The sequence below is a fragment of the Equus caballus genome, chromosome X (assembly GCF_041296265.1).
Source record: "Equus caballus isolate H_3958 breed thoroughbred chromosome X, TB-T2T, whole genome shotgun sequence".
NCBI lineage: Eukaryota > Metazoa > Chordata > Mammalia > Perissodactyla > Equidae > Equus > Equus caballus.
The window spans coordinates 142,254,560-142,271,361 of NC_091715.1; the positions used below are offsets into that span (position 1 = coordinate 142,254,560).

At 42.8% G+C, this 16,802-nt stretch overlaps 1 protein-coding gene across 9 annotated transcripts in view; it reads left to right on the forward strand.

Moving 5' to 3' along the window:
* Positions 1–3,697: 3,697 nt before the first annotated feature.
* Positions 3,698–16,802, forward strand: part of PASD1 (PAS domain containing repressor 1) — a 97,768-nt gene continuing 84,663 nt past the window's right edge. For 6 of the 9 annotated variants that reach the window (XM_023633732.2, XM_023633731.2, XM_070257384.1 and 3 more), the window contains exons 1-2: positions 3,721–3,941; positions 15,625–15,691. The gene's annotated coding sequence lies outside the window, so the exon portion shown is untranslated. Of the gene's footprint in view, positions 3,942–4,318; positions 4,443–15,624; positions 15,692–16,802 lie in introns of those variants that run through there. The other 3 variants (XM_023633730.2, XM_070257382.1, XM_070257379.1) reach the window with 3 other exon arrangements.

Sequence of the window (16,802 nt, forward strand, 5' to 3'; positions counted from 1 at the left end):
CCAACGAAACACTGGGCCGCCTGCAGCGGAGCGCACAGACTTAACCACTCGGCCACGGGGCCAGCCCCTCGTTCTTTTACTTTTAACCTCTCTTCATCTTTATATTTAAATGCATTTCCTGTAGACAAGAGTAGAGTTGCTTTATTTCTCCAGTCTGACAATTTTTATCTTTTAATTGAGGTTTTTAAACTATTTTCATTTAATGTAATTATTGATATGCTTGAGTTTAAGTCTATCTTTCTATTTGTTGGGGATATAGGAAGAACCTTAGGACCCTGTTCACCCTCTGTTTCAAAGTGACCTTTTTGTGAGTGCAAAATACATGTGGACATGATAAAGTAGGAGCAGCCGGGACTTCTCATCTGGGCACAACTGAGCCCTAGCCCTCAGATTCTGGACACTTCTTCCCACAGGATTCAAACGGCTTTATTGTTCTCAATTAGTAAGTGAGGGGCTTGGGCCAGAACGTTTTTTCTTTTTAGTTAATGATCTCCCAGAAAGGATCATTATTTTTTTCTGGATTCCAGTGCCATAACATGTCTCTTCCATAGTTGGTCAATCAGAACATTCAGTAAAAGCCATAGCAAAGTTGTGCATCTGTCTATCTCTCGCCTAACTGTTGTGGAGTGAGGAGAGAAGCAGCCATTACAGTTGGGAGGGGGAGGGGTATTAGAGGAAGTCAGAGTGGGATTGAGCCTTTCTCGCTAGGTAGAAATAGTGCGTGTTGGGGGGGGCTGACAGTATTTCCGCCATGGGGATGCTGTGACATGAACCCTTTTAGGGGTCACTCTGGCTGCTGGGTGGAGAACAGTTTGGAAGGATCAAGAGTAGGGATAGCAAAGACTCCAGTCAGGAGTGCAGGCTAGAGTTGATGGTGATGTGGACTAAAACAGCGCCAGTGATGGGGGAGAGGACAGCCCCCACACCTTTTTGGCCTAAAGGGCATTTTTAGCACCAGAAAGCATGACTCCATTTCCCGGATTTTTGCCAGGCAGTAACAACCACGCGATATAGGAGAGGCTTGGCATCTAGTAGCACATCTTTTTTCAGGCACACACTCTTGCGTTAATGGAGACTGTTTGTAGAAGGTAACAAAATAGAGACCATCCACTTTATATTCGACGGATAGAGTTGAAAAGCACATAGACATAAAAGGAGGATCCTTCCAGAATTCACTGATTGATTTTTCAAAATTCAAATTGAATTAAAATAGCACTCCTTAAATTCCTTTCATGCATTTATCATTGAATTTTCTGACAAGTAAAATACACCACACTTCATTAAGGTATACCACTATATATTAATATCATACCAGGAAAAATGGGAGACTTTTCATAGAAACTCAAATCACACAATAATTAGCGTATTTCAGATGTAGTAGAAACATTACCACAGCTCACATGTGGGTGTCCTTACAAGCCAGGAGTGACCTGATGTCGATTTTGTACAAGTGTGTTCTCTTTTCCTCAACAGATGTGAAAATGAGATACTTATCTCTTTTGGGGATAAACTAACCAACTGGCAGTTCGATGACCTCACAGAGGTAAAACTTTACATCATTTGGTTTTTTGTCTTCCGGGGAATTCCTTTGGAGATTTTCATGGAATTTTGGGGCTTGTTGTAGAGGCTACTCATGACTGTCCTTTCTCTGCAGAGGACAGCCTAGTTTCTGATATTGGCTGGTCCCCTGTGAGAAAGACCAGAGGTAAGGTGATACCTCCAAGCAAGACCAGAAGAGTCTCAGGGCGTCCCTCACATCCTGCATGCTGTGTGCAGGGGAAATGGACACTTGGAAGCCGTCTCTGCCTTTGGTGAGTAGTCTACTGTGGTTCCTGATGCTAATTACATCTCCACTGACCAGTTTCCTGCTAGGTCTTGTGCCAGGCACTTTGCATGCATCGTCCCATTGAATCCTCCTAAGTCTAAGAGTCAGGCGCTACTTATTATTGGGCCCAGTGTCTGAGAGAAGGACACTGTGGCTTCAGATATGTTAATTACATTCTCCAAGACTGGCCGAGATTTACACTTAAGCCCAAACTCTTCCTGCTCTGCTCTGCTGCTGCTAATCTCTCAGCTTTTGGGGACGAGTCATGCCTCATTTCCGAGGAAGCTTGCCTGATCATTATTAGGATTAATGCATTTAATAATCATTCTTTTGAATGTTGTCTTTGACAACTCAGTACTAATTGCATAATTAAAGTTAATTAATGCTGATAATATGCTCTACAAATGACAAGCATTACATATATACACACTATCATTACCCCCTTGCATGTAATCTGGCATTGAAAGAATCACTTTGTTTAACAATAGGAGCATGAGAGTTGGCGAAGATGGGACCTGGCTTTTCTACCTCTCATGCAACATTGTGCCTTAGGATTTGGGAAGTGTTACAGAAATGCCTGCCTCACTAAACAACTTTTCATCCTATCATTTCCTGGTTGTTTCAGATGTCATGCCGTGCTGAAGATTTTAAACTTAATAGAGTTTGTTTGTGGGGCTTGAAGGCTGTAATACAGCTGCAAATCAGAATGCTCTATTTAAAATTCACTTTGGGAAGACTCATGCTATTTTAAAATGAGTCCCTCCTGAAACTGAGTTTAAGAGCTTCTTTCTAAACTCCATAAAAGTTTAGGAATTTATCTTCAATTTTAGTATGGAGGAAAGAAGACATCCAAAGACTACCCCTCAGGGTGGTCCACTTACCCCAATCCCCCTGCTTTATTGAGATATGATTGATAAATTTGAAAAAACATATTTAAGGTGTACAACATGATGTTTTGGTATACTTAAACGTTGTGAAATGATTGAGTGGTCCAGGTCTGAAATCAGAAGGATCGTGTAGGAGATAGAAAGTTCTGGAGCCCTTTCTGTGACATATCCTCCTTGTCTGAGGCACAAGTGTTGTCCATATTATGAATAAAATTTAATATTAATGCTTTTGTTAAATTAATATTTATTTTGTCCATCCTGAACTGAGTGCTGGAGCAGAATTAAAGTTGGTTTTTGATGTGTCAACTCATTGAAGATTTCTAATTTGTCACAAAATTGGCCAGCTTGAAAAAATAGTATGTAGGGTTAAATCTATTCGTCAGTGAGGATTATTCAATTCTGGATTGAGTATCTGTGAGTGGCAGTGGAATTGTCAAGAGTCTTTAGAAACAGACTTGAAACGTCAAACCACGCAACGTAGGGCCACGTTGCAAAGCTCTGGTGTGTGTTTCTGCAGGAACAGGCAGGTAAGGAGGGCAGACGGGAAAGCGTGAAAGAAACTGCCTTGGGGTCAGGATCGCCATGTTTAATGAGATGGCAGGTCAAGGGGAACACCTTGCAGTTACCCTCCCTTTGACGTCTGGAATACCAGGCACCACCGAGCCTGCCTTGTTGAGCCGCAACCACCCTTCAGGATTTGATACATAGTACTCAACCACGGTCGAAATTTTGGTTCTTCTCTGGCTACAACTGCCATTTTGATTAGGAGGTATCTGAGCTTCTTTAGCTCCACAATGGAGCCCCCACTGGACTCAAAGGACCCCCATCTCCTGGCTCCACACCCGTCGTCAGGCTCTGCTCAGCGAACGTGTTGGGGTTCAGCCGCGGCAGAGGGCTTGGCCTGCAGCGTAACGTTGTCTCCGCAAGCACACGGCTGGCTGCGTGGCGTCGCCTGTGCTGTGGGACGCCGACACCTCAGGGTCTAGGCGGAAATGCTCGGCGCCGCCCGCTTTGCACCCTGGGAGCCTCCAGCCCTTGGTGGTGTCGTCGTCTAAGGAAGCAGAGAACTCTTCCCTCAGAAACCGTTAGAGGCTTCCAGCAGGCGGGGGTGGGGGGGGCCCGAGGAGGAGCTTCAGGGCGCCCCCTCCTATAAACCCCTGGTCTCCAGGCTCCCTGCCAGCCGTGGAGGCTTCTGAGAGGGCGAGTGCAGGCGGGCTGGGCCACGGCAGGTGAGGGCTCATCTGAGAGAAAAGGCCTCGGGTGGCTCCGTGCCATTTTGGCCCCTGCTGCGGGTGAGGTGCCTTCAGTAGCCCCTCTGAGAGACGTCTCCCTGGGGGGCTTTGTGTTCGTCAGAACCCCCGGAGGGGAGGGCGGTTGGGTGGGGAGGAGAGGACCGTGGGGGCCGCCAGTGGGAAGCCTGGTGTTCTGAGGCCTTCAGAGGGACGCCATTGCGAGTGGCACTGCAGGGGGTCACTCTTAGACTCTTCGGGAAATTTCGAGAACGTTCCCAGCATCCCCCAAACCTGAGAAACAGATTGTTGAGGAGAGTGAGCCAGTGGCAAAACCAGAGGCTCTTCTGGGCAGGGAGGCCAGACGGGCCTCTGTCAGCACGGGTGAGGAGGGATGGAAAGCGAGGGGCTAGACGGAGCTGTTGGTGGACTGTGAGATCATAGGACTTCCGATTTTGAAGGCTGCGTCGCAAGGGTGGATTTTCAAAGGCTCCACTTGAGGTTTTTGTGTGTTTTGTATTTTGTTTTTGTTTTTGTGTTTTCTTGGAATGATAAGTTATTTGCATTGGGATGTGTATGTGGGCACAACGAGACCGAGAGCGTAGAGCTCTTAGCTACTCCTGACAACGCATTCTTGTAAAATGGCGTGGTAACAACGTAAACACTGAAGCCACGCGTATGTATCCAAAAAGCTGGGGTGGACGTGATCGAAACTTAGGTAAACATAAACAAATGAGCTTATAGCCGTAAGCAAAGAGAACCCTCCAAAGTAAACAATACAGTTTGAGGAAAAGCTTTTATGGTTGGTAGAACAACTTAAGTTAAAGTGGTTTTGTGCTTAAATTGATGTTTGTGAAACCGTTGTTTCTTTGAGGAATATAGCCAAATTGACTGAGAGAAGGAAGGAACTCAGAAAGCTTTCAAATCTTTTTCTATCAACAAGAGAAAGAATGGCATGCTCTTGACCTGATTGGGGCACGGTTGTGGCTTTTAACTGTCCTATGAATTTGAGAAATGGAGTTTTTATTTAATAATTGGACCAGATAAACTTAATGTATAGCTGTAAAAATTTAATGAGGTATTTTACCGGTGGTCCTTAATTTTACCTTGTTACTGGCAAACATGTACTAGCTTCATTCTATAAATTCAGATTCTGCTTGTAAATAGTGACATAGTTTATAAGTCTGAAAGTAAAATTACCATGAAACCATGCGCTAGGGGTTTTAAGATGAAAATATTCAAAAGAAAAAAGAAATGGTCGTGAAACGTGATCAGTTCTTAAATATTTTAAAACACGAACGCCTAGATGCTGCTGCGGCGGATGTTGACGGCGAGGTTAGTGTCTAGCGAACTAGAGAAGCGCCGTTAAAGGTGCCCAGTGATTCAGAGGTTGTGAGCAAAGTAGGAGAAGCTAGTATTTTTAATATTTCAAGGAATTTTGCTCTTTTTCAGGTGGAAGCAAAACCTGAAAGAGGAGAGAATAGATAGTTGTGAAATCTGGCAAGGCCGGGAGAGAAAAAGAGAAGAGAGAAAAGGCAGAGGGCAAGGTGTAGTTTCCCTGCCGTTTTTCTGGAGCTGATTTAGGAGTAGATGACTAATTTCTCTGACCCCGAACATGAAGAAGGAATCTGAAAACAAGAATAATTTTCATTAGATTAATTAGGGAAATTTTGCCTTATTATTTTTCAACTTATTTCTTTAAACAAAACAAAGTAAGAGGATCAAATTTTTATATGGTCATCAACCCCTCAAAGGAGTGTGTTTTTTTCTTTTTTAACTTAAAATGGCAGATGAAGAGCCCCAGAGTGCTAACTGCCTGCTATTGGGAGAGCAGTGTGAGCAAGCGGGCCAGTGAATCATCCAGGGGTCTGGCTTGGCCAACTGGAGTTATTATATGTGTAATGGAATTAAAATGAAGACGGCTCTTTGCTTGTATAGCTCAGTGGCTTGAGGTGTGGTTCCCTGCGACTGGGGACCTTGGGTGGTGAGAGGGCCAGAGGGGAGGTGTGATGACCCCAGGAGGGACACTTGGTTTTTCTCATCTTGGCTGCTTATTTCACTCCTGAATGGTTCTCTTTTCGGTCCTTTCCTTTTGAATGTAGTCATCAGGAAAAAAAAAAATATATATATATATATATATTTTTGAGGAAGATTAGCCCTGAGCTAACATCTGCCGCCAATCCTCCTTTTTGCTGAGGAAGACTGGCCCTGAGTTAACATCCATGCCCATCTTCCTCTACTTTATATGTGGGATGCCTGCCACAGCATGGCTTACCAAGCTGTGCCATGTCCGCACCCGGGATCCGAACTGGTGAACCCCGGGCCACCAAAGTGGAACATGCGCACTTAACTGCTGAGCCACCGGGCTGGCCCCAGGAAAATACATTTTTAAACAGTTCTGAGAAAGATTTTCACATATGATGTATCTTCATAGGTAAGTAAAATAACATGCTAATAAATTTCTCCTTGTTGTTCTTAACAGAATGAACTCCTGATTTGGGCCTCCTTATTTGCCCTTATTTTGAAGTTAGTCACTTAACTCTGAATATCATGGCAGAAAGAGATTCTCAGGCTGAAAGTCCATCCCAGACAATGGCAGGACCTCTTAACAGGGTCCTTCTTCTTTCGCCCAGAGCTGCAGCTATACAAAGGAGAAAATGTAATCGTAAAATTCCTCCTGTTTTATAAAATTAAACACTTCTGTAGTCAAGTAGGTAGCTAGTTTATTTTAATCACTCCAGAAGGCATTAACAATGATCACATTCAGAAATAAATATTGCCAACTGATGTGTCTGCTCTAGAAAAGAAAATAGTTCAGTTGTGTCTGAAGTACATAGCTTGTTTTGCTTATTTCTCTGCCTGTTCTAGAAGAAAAGGGAGTATTGAGGCGTGGCCACACCAAAGCATCGAAAGAGGATCCTTTCCATTAAGCTCCAGGGAATAGGTGGAAAGCACTTGACTCATGAGTTTGAAAGTACTTGGGCCAATGTGGCCTGGTTGGAGAGGCCTTGGACTTAGTGATGAGAAGGCCTGGGTACCCCCACGTCAGTCCGTCATTGCACAGAGATATCTTGCCTCTGAGCCTGGCGAGCATGGCAAGCCTGGCACTTGAGGGGAGGGGAGGAAACTGGACCCTTCTTCCATCTGCCAAGAGCAGCGGTAGCAGCTGTCCCTTCTCTCCTTCCCCCCAGCGAGTCAAGACCATTGTGTCCAAATCTGTTTGCACAGCAGTTCACAGGTACCCAGATTTTTGAGTGATGAGAATGAAATGGACTAAAAATCCTCCAACTCCTCTTAAATTAACTGAAAGCTGTTTAGGTTGATGTGGTAATCATGGTTGTGGGGAAAGCAGATGGCTAATGGTGGTAAAACAAAAAGTTGTGATAAAAATATCATTCTTCTAGTTTTAGCCTCCACTCAAATTTCATTCAACACACATTCACATTGTTACAGGCACTCTTGGCGCTGGGGCTTGGGGAAAAGCCAGTGGGAATAAGATATGGGTACTGCGTTCAGGGAGCTCACAGGCCAGTGGGGTGGAAAAACTTGGAAACAAATGAAAGACTTGGAGACAAATGATTATATCCCGAAGTGCTTGTGTTGTGCTTGAATATGTGACTAAGCGTCCTTGGTAGCGCAGAGGAAGGAGTAACTGATTTACCCTGGATGGTTGGGCCTCTACACATCTTCCTCAAAGAGGAGGATTTAGATTAGGCTTTGAAGGATGTTTCATATCACTAGAAGGAGAAGGAAAGAGGGAAGGGCATATATGAACAAAGTCAAGGAGGAGGGAAGAAGTATGGTGTTTTCCAAAGCAGGAGGTGACAGAGTGAGGGTGGCTACTCCTGAGGCCCTTGGAGGAGGAGGAGTGGGGAGCCAGCATCTGGTGGTTGGGTCAGTTTGAGGAGCTGCCTTTCATTTCTTGGATAGGAGGGGCCATGACAGGGTTTTAAGAAAGTGTGTGATTCCAGATACCACATCTGATTTGTAGGTAGACTCATTAGGACTTGCTGGAATGGGTTCAATTTGGGGGAGAATGAAGAAGAGGGAGCTGTTAATAATGACTCCACAGTTTTCTGGGTTATATGACTAGTTCCACTTACTGAGATGGGGGCACTGAAGCAGCAGCAGTTTGGGCAAGTTTAGTTTTGGACCTGAGTGTGAGGTACCAGTAGGACATGTAGGAAGCCACTGGAAATGCATTCAGGGCCAGAACTCAAGGGAGCAGTCTGGGCTGGAAATAAAGACCCAGAGTCGCTGAGGTTTCCCTTTGGCAGACTTCTGTGGACTCTTGGCACCTGTTTATGGCTCTGGTGTGGAGAAACTGAGTCATGCATACCTGCTCCAGCTACAAAAAGCTGCTCTGTCTCCTGTCCTGCCTGTGTGACTTATGCTATGTCTGAATGTCCATAGGTGCAAGCTATGTGTGACAAAGCTTCCTCCTGGGTTTTCAAGTTGATAATGTTAGAGTATCAGTCTCTAGAAAGACAAAACAAAATAATTGTTAGGGTTTGTTTTTTTCTTTGAGGAAGATTAGCCCTGAGCTAACTGCTGCCAATCCTCCTCTTTTTGCTGAGGAAGACTGGCCCTGAGCTAACATCCGTGCCCATCTTCCTCTACTTTATATGTGGGACATCTGCCACAGCATGGCTTGCCAAGTGGTGCCATGTCCACAACCGGGATCTGAACCTGAGAACTCCGGCCGCTGAAGCGGAACGTGCAAACTTAACCGCTGCGCCACCAGGCTGGCCCAATGTTAGTTTTTTTAATAGAGCACATAAACTGCCTTTGAAGCAGGCCTCCCAGTTTTCATTCTGCAAAGAAACTTTACGTTTTCCTTTTGCCCTTTATCGAGAGCTTAAGATTTCTGTGAGACTTTTCCCAAATACTACATAAATATTAAATTGACTTACAAATGTTGTTGGTGAGAAATGGAGGATTGTTTGTATTATTTAATCAGTATTTATGGAGTATGTGTGCTGACTTGAGTCTAGCTAATGTCCCAGTAGGGAAGGATGCTTTGGAGGTTGATGAGTTTTTCTTCTGATTCTGTTTCTAACAATTAAGGACATTGTTTAAGTAACTGACTGTCCTTTGATTATAGAGTGTTCATGCCCACTAATAAATGTACCCCATATTTAAATATCCAAGTTGTACCTCTGGGAGAGCAGGGAGCCAAGAGCAGTCAGCCTTTCATATGCTAATTCCTGAGATCAAGACACACTAATAAAGCTAATATTTAGCTTTGGAAATGAAAGCATAAATTCATGAATATGATTAGTATTCATCTCTCTGCATTGATATTTAAATAAAATATATGTATGCACATAACGTTCCAAGATTTTCCCTTTTTGTTTTTATTTTTTGACAATGTATATTTTACTTGCTGCAACATTTTTTGAATTCATGAATGCAGTTGCTTTTCAGGAGAAAGTCATCCAAGAGGTGCTGAATTCCCGGTATCTTCCTGCTTTTTGTCTCCTTGTTACGGTGAACCTTATCATTTGAGATACTCACCAAATACACAAGTGTGCAATGCACTTTAGACTTTCCATGGAACTTCCCGTCCTTTATGGTATGGCATCCTCCTGAGAGTGACCACATGGGGTCAGGAGGTCAGGGCTTAGCACCATTTTACAGGTGCTCAGAGAGGCCAGGTGATTTGCCTAAGGTCACACAGCTAGTGCAGAGTTGGGACAAGATCCCAAGCGTTCTGACTTCAAGAATATTGTTGATTTCCACTAGTTTTGCAACCTCCCCTATTTAAGCCATTGGATTAATAATTTTTAAATTGTGGATTAAAGCAAGTATATTTCTTCGGCTTGCTAGCCTCTAACTTCAGGTCTCTCATTTGGGAGAATGAACTTGTAAGTCGGTTGTTTCCTCATAGAAATCAATAAATATACCCCTTAGTATAGGCAATAAGTTGTGGAAGCTTCACTCTCCTCCTCAGGCTGTGTCAAGCCCACTTTGAAACACTCCTGGGTACTCTGCAGACAGGACTTAGTAAAGCCTGTTTATTCTTGATCTTCTCTAGTATCAGCTCTGTCTGCTGATCTTCTCAAGAAATCTAGGTGTGAACTGTGCTGTATGGCATGGACTACATAGTGCTTTGAAATGAGAAAGCTTTAAAGTAACAGGCAGGAGCTGGACTGGGAAATTGAAATATCTGTCAGCACAAAATGATTGTACTTTGAGGTGAAATTCACAAACAAAGTCAATCAACATGAAGAATCTGGAAACTCTCAGTGAGAGCTGTTTCATTTTTCTGTGCATTTCACAGGAAACAAGTTGGAACCTTTCATGTAACATTCCAACATATGTGATCGCAGAGTTTATTTGATGTGTATCGAGCAGGGAGGATATTGTAACTGTCAGCGAGGGCATTTGCAGAGCTTCACTTTAATGTGCCTATGTCTTAACCATCAGCATTGAGAAAAGGAACTGTGGGAGAGTGGGGGCTGAGGGTGGGGCACAGAGGAGCAGGTCTGGCGTGGGTACAGCCAAGAGTCAGCAACAATTAGGGAGATCGTTTTAAGTGAGGAGGTCCAAAGTGTTTCATTCGGGAAATGAATTGGCCCCTCTTCCTAATTTGAGAACTGTGTGGCTAATGAATTGAGAACATTTTTACTAAAGTGGTATATATATCTTTTTGATCTTTCTTGTGTATTGGCATATAATTCATATATTGATCTTAAATTATTTTTGTTGCATATGAGTTTTGATTAGTGGACATGGCTCCTTTTTAAAAAAATTGCTCAACAGATTCTGGGAGAGAATTTCTCTGCTTTTTTGGATAAGGCAGCCTAGGGTACATGGAAGAGTGGAATAGGAATCATGGCACTTGGGGATTAGGCTGAGGGATTACCTTAAAGGAAGGTAGTCAAAATAAGGAGAAACCACCTAACTCCTAAAGGGCTCATTGCTTAGTTGAAAAATAGGGATCAGGTAGACTTGCTCTGAGGACAAACCGTACTTACAGAATTTTCACAGCTACATAAAAAAGACTGGAAAGAAATAATCTGAAGTGGCAATATTTGGCTCTGAACTGTAGAATTACGTTTGCGTTGTTTCTCTGTTCTATTTTATAAATTTAACACCCTCAAAAAGAGGAAAACTAAGATAAATTTCTTTTAAAAAATGAAATCGCAAAAGAAACGAGAAGCCTGGCTCTCTCCCAGCATTCTAATGGGAAATGATTATAGGGTTCTACAAAAGTGTCTGAGGGACTCCGTAGGGATGAAAGGTTTTTGATCTCTTTAGGGAGTATTGTAGAGAGTGGCTTTGCTAGAGCGCCCAGCTCTCACAGCCCCTTCCCTCTGTAGAGGTTGGGCTCCAGGACCTTTGTCTTGAGTGGTGAGCGCCCAGCATGCAGCCAGGAGCACTAGCAGTGGGCACTCTCTTACGGAGCACCTTTTAGGTCTGAGGCTGACAATTGTCCTGCCTCTTATTGGGTAAGCTGTCAGGCCTGTGGGCCAGCTGCCTTTGCTTTACTAAAAGGAGGCGGTTCATTCATTCTTTCGCTGTAGATTGTCAGCGGAATAAAGCAGCCTAGTACAGCCTCGGGGACAAAAGCTCTCCATTAGGATTACACTGCCAGGTTGGAGAATGGCCCTTTCAACACTGTGCAGCCTCCAATAGGAGCTGTACTCAGCTGACCACCTTTATGCAAATCCCTCTTCTTTGTCCAGAGCCTGCCCTGTGACAGAGGCCAGCTAAGCCTTTCTGGGCAATAGGCTTTGTGCAGAGCTTGGAGGGAGATCGGCCAGGTTAGGTGTTTCTAGGAAGAAAAGCAAATTCAAATGGTTTTGTAAATGCCATTGCTGATAAATTGAACACTGACAAAACCTTCTTGCACTTAAGATATTATTGACGAAGAACAAATTATTCCTCAAAAGGAACAGATTGACATGGCATAGAGTTCGAGAGTGTTGTGTTGTTTTTGGACATTGTGCAAAATATATTATGTCCTTATCTGTTTTTTCCGTTCTCTCCCAGTTTTCCTTCCTGATCCTGGGCTTCCTCGTTTTTGTCCCGAGTTGGGAAAGCTGCTTCGGCTCTGCTCACCTCCTCACTTGCTTTGGCTCTCTTCTCTCTCCTAGATGCTGCTTACTCCTTCCATCCTTCTAGTTGAATGTGTCTGAGGTTTTATCTTTTCCTCCTTGGGTCACTCCCTTAGGGCACTTCAGTGGTTAGTTGAATTCAAATTTTTCCCTCTGCACGTGTCTTGTGGAATCACAGACTCTCCAAGCAGGACCCGAACTCCAAGTCATCTGGCCAGCTCTCTCTCATGTCTGTAGTCAAATTGATACTTCTTGTCAAATAGAAGGGGTGTTTTCTTGTGTGTTTCATTGATGTCTAAACATGCTAGAGAACCCAAAGCTGGTGAATTTCCTCTCCAGACTCTTCCATAACCCAATTTCCCTTTAGTAAAGAACACCTCTGGCCTGGCGACCTTCAGCATTTCAGCCCCTGCTTCCCGCAGGCCCATAATGGTAGTATCACATCTGTCTCTTAACTTAGTCTTTGTCCCTTCTCATCTTAGTCTGCCTTCTTTATAGCATGTCTGAAATTCATCCTCTCTTGCAACTTTCTTCTCTTCCTTCTGCAACAATTACTTTCTGAACTCAAGCCTTTCCTCAGCCTGTCTGCTTGAGCTCCCTGCATTGTCTCTAAAAGTTGGTTTGATCTTGTTAGTCTCATCTCAAAAATTTGCAGTAGTGCCCAGCTATCTAACAAATTAAATAAAAATGTTAACATCTTTGGTTAGAGAACCCAGCCTGTCTGACCACATTGATTTTCCCATTTCATTCTTTTACTTTTCAACATTCCAACTGCTCAATTTTTAGAGAATTGTTTTGACAGTTATGTAGTTCTTCCTTGAAATAATAATAATTATCATTTCTCTGTAGACCTTTTAGCTTTAAGGGCTGATGATGATAACAACAACAGCAACAGCAACAACAATGGCAATACAAACAGCTGGCACAGTGCGCTGCCCATAGTAGATAACTATTTGGGACATGAATAACTGAAGAAATATATGGAAGCACTTGAAATCACTGTAGACACCTGGATTTGTCCAGAAACCAGAGTGTAGGACTCAATGTCCTAAAAACAGAATTCTTGATTCCTCAGTAACTTCCTATGGAGTTAAGTAGAGCGAACCTTAATAAATATGGATTAAGAGTGGCCTAGGGGCTGGCCCATGGCGGAGTGGTTAAGTTCACGCGCTCCGCTTTGGTGGCCCAGGGTTTCACCGGTTCGGATCCTGGGCGTAGACATGGCACAGCTCATCAGGCCATGCTGAGGCGGCATCCCACATGCCACAACTAGAAGGACCCACAGCTAAAATATGCGACTATGTACTCGGGGGATTCGGGGAGAAAAAGCAGGAAAAAAAAAAAAAGATTGGCAGCAGTTGTTAGCTCAGGTGCCAATCTTAAAAAAAAAAACAGGCGTGGCCTAAAATACTCCAATACAATCTGTAATATTTTTAGGTCCTTTACTCAAATTCAGTATTTCTGTCAGTTTATGTATGTGGATCTTCCTGTTTAGAAAGTTCTGCTATCAATATTTCCAATATTATTTTCTTTAGTTTGTTTCGCCAGTTGGCTCTCAATATTTTAAACTGAAAATGAACTGAAGACAGAGAAAACTTACCTATCAGATTCTTAAATGATTCACTAGATCTCTTTAAATGGTTCATTTAAAATATGCCTTCATGTAAAGAGAGATGTCTATGTACATATTAAGTCATGTCTCCTATAGTTTTTCCTACATTTTTTCTATATCTTAGGTCATTCTTTTCCTGAATCCTAGGGTCTCTGGAGAAAGAGAAAGCTCTTGACACAATGCTCAACCAGCTGAATGTGATTTGTTCCTCATAGTTTTACAGGCTGGGTTCAGACAATCATGCATTGTAGAGAAACTAACCCTGTTCCCTTCGCTGAGGGGAGAGACTGACAACACATGATTTTCATACAGTGCCGAGTAGGGCAGGTGCCATCCGCGGTACAGGAGAGAGGCTCAGAAAAGACTTCTTGGAGAAGGCGCTTTAGAGAATGTGACTTGAAAGACAGATATGACTTCAATCAGTAAAGTCGTGGGGCAGGGCATTCTAAGCAGGGAGACTCTCATGAGCAAAGGCTGGGTGGGGGGGAATGAACAGCGTGTGTCTGGTGAGTACTTCCTGGAATTCAGAAGATGTGAGCAGTGATGTGGCTGAAAAAGTGAGTTAGGTCGTATCATAGAAAGCCTCAGGTGACAGGCTGAGATAATTTTACCATGAGTGATGCTTAAAAGCTGCAAAGAGGAGAACACATGTGGCCATGATACAAGAGCACATTCAATACGTATTTGTTGAATGATCACATCTTAAACCTCTTGTATTTTCACTTTACTAACTTGATCTTATCTGCAATGAGGAAAGATAGAATTAGCTTAGTAAATTTAATCAAACCAAACCTGTCTAACTAGGTGTGCTCCAAAGTCCGCATTACCACTCTTGCTTGCTTCATAATGATTTCAAGTGACAGATCTTGTCGGAGGATCTTCCTCGAGGTCAGAACCGTGCCATACAAGTAGGCCTGGATGCTAGTCACCAGTCAAGTAAGCATTGGGCCTGAGTGCCACGGCAGGCACCCAGCTGGGTTCTTGCAGATGCTCTTTGGCTAATGTGAACTGAAGTCATCTGTTGAGAAGTGGCCCCAATTCCCTTCAGTGGATGCTCCTTGAGCTCCTACTCTGTGCCAGGTGCTGGGGACAGGGAGGAATGAGACAAGATTCTGGCCTTGTGCTCATACTCCAGCTGGGGAGACTGACAAGGGCTCAAATGGTGATCAGGCATCCTAGAAAGTGGCAAGTGCCCTGAGAGAGTAGTAGGCAGTGAGCTTTAGAGGGCTCAGGGGGGAAGAATCTGAGGATGGTATGCACCAGAGAGCATTCTATGTGACTCTGGAAAAACTTGAGAAAAGTGGTATCTTTTTGGATCCAAACCCATGTATCCAGATTCCCAGATGTGTTCAGGCCTCATAAATACTTGGGGTATATTTGCCAAACATGAGAAACAGATTTCCATTTTGAGACCATGCTATTTGGCTTCAGCATTGGTACCATCCAGATAGTTCAAGGATTGTGTGTCTCTCAGAGAAGGCAGGAATACTCTTTGCCTAATGTGAAGCAAGTCCATAGCGCCTGTTAGAAAAAATTCCTGAACGTCGATACTCACTTCTGTATCTATACACCAAGTTAAGGATTACAAGTAAAAGTTTCTTTTTAATTGTACAGAAAGTAGAGTTTGTGTAGAGGTTGTCCTTAACATCATCTCTAAGGCTTGTCTCAAGGCCAATGGACAAGGTAGCATCAGAGAGCTCAGTCTCTTTGGTCAAGTAAGCTGCCATGGTGATTGAAGGGGGCTGGAATTAGGAGGAGACTAAGGAAATTTGACTTCATGCAGAAGCTAGAAGAACATTCTTGGGTGAGGAGTAATCCCAGTTTCTCCACCCCATAGCATTGCTATGAGAATCATAGCACTGTATGTAAAAGTCAGTTCTAACCTGGAAAGTTTGGTAGTTGAAAAAGATTCTCATTGTTATTTTAAATGTGCGGTTACGTGATTACTGACATCCCTTGAGTTGCTAGAAGGGCTGTTTTTCGTCTAAAAACATCTCTCTCTTCGAAGGTCACCTGGAGAGACTATCCAGTATCCACAGACAACACTCATCAATTTCTTCATCTCTTGTTCTTGGGTAAGAAGATGCTTTTTACTTTTTACACTTTTTTATACTTTTATATTTTACTGTGCACTTGTAATCTAACGGAAATAAGAGTCCTCTGTGTTTTGAAACTGATCGGCAAGTTGTAAGTGATGGGGGACAATCTAAGTAATGAGCTGCATTTTTAAATAATAATAACTCCTGAATTAGTCAATAATTCATACAATCAAGACATGCCCAGTCAGGTTTAAAGCACAGGTCAAAATGTAACATCATTCAAGTAGTCACAGTTGATTCTTAACACTAGTGAATTGAATGCATGTGAAATTGTGTAGCCCAAATAATAAAAAATATCTGTTTACAGATGTCCTTGATTTTCACCAGCTATGGATTTAAAATGCAAATCATATTTTATTTTAAGGGGTCCTACTTGGTCACTCTAAATGTAGTAGTCTACGCATTTCCTTGAGAGAATTATAAAATCAAGTGAAGGAAAGAAAAGATGTTCTGGTTTTGATCAATTGGAGATATTAGATCAATGAAACACATGCATATGTGTGTGTGTGTGTGTGTGTGCACGTGAACTCGTAGAACAAACGCAAACAGAACTGAACGTGAATGTTAATTTTATTGCATCTAATTTTCTACTTATATAGCTATGTCTATGATCATATTCTCTCATAAATGAAAAATCAATCTACATATTTCCTTTGAACTATGACGTGTGAAAAAATCTGTAACCTCTATTTATTGCAATAAATGTAATTTGGTGTTTAGGTTCTCTGGGAACTGATATTTCTGTAATGAAAAAGTGAACAAATATGGAAAATAGGTTTATAAATCTTATGATGTAACAGTTATACTCATTCTCACTCATTTCTTTCAAAGGGGCATTTCCCAGGTATGCAGCTGGTCAGTTCCACAAATATATTGTCAAAAATTGCGTGGAACTTACATATCTTGCATGCCAAGCTGCTCATTTTATGAAAATATCTCAATAGAAACACAAATTGCCCCAGTGCAGCCTTGAAATTCCATGGTGGGAATATTTCCTTAGTATCAAAATTCCACTGTGGTGGTACACCTGGTGAACAGATTTTACCTTGTTTCTGGCTTCAAAGTTACTTAGATGTTAGGGATCAAG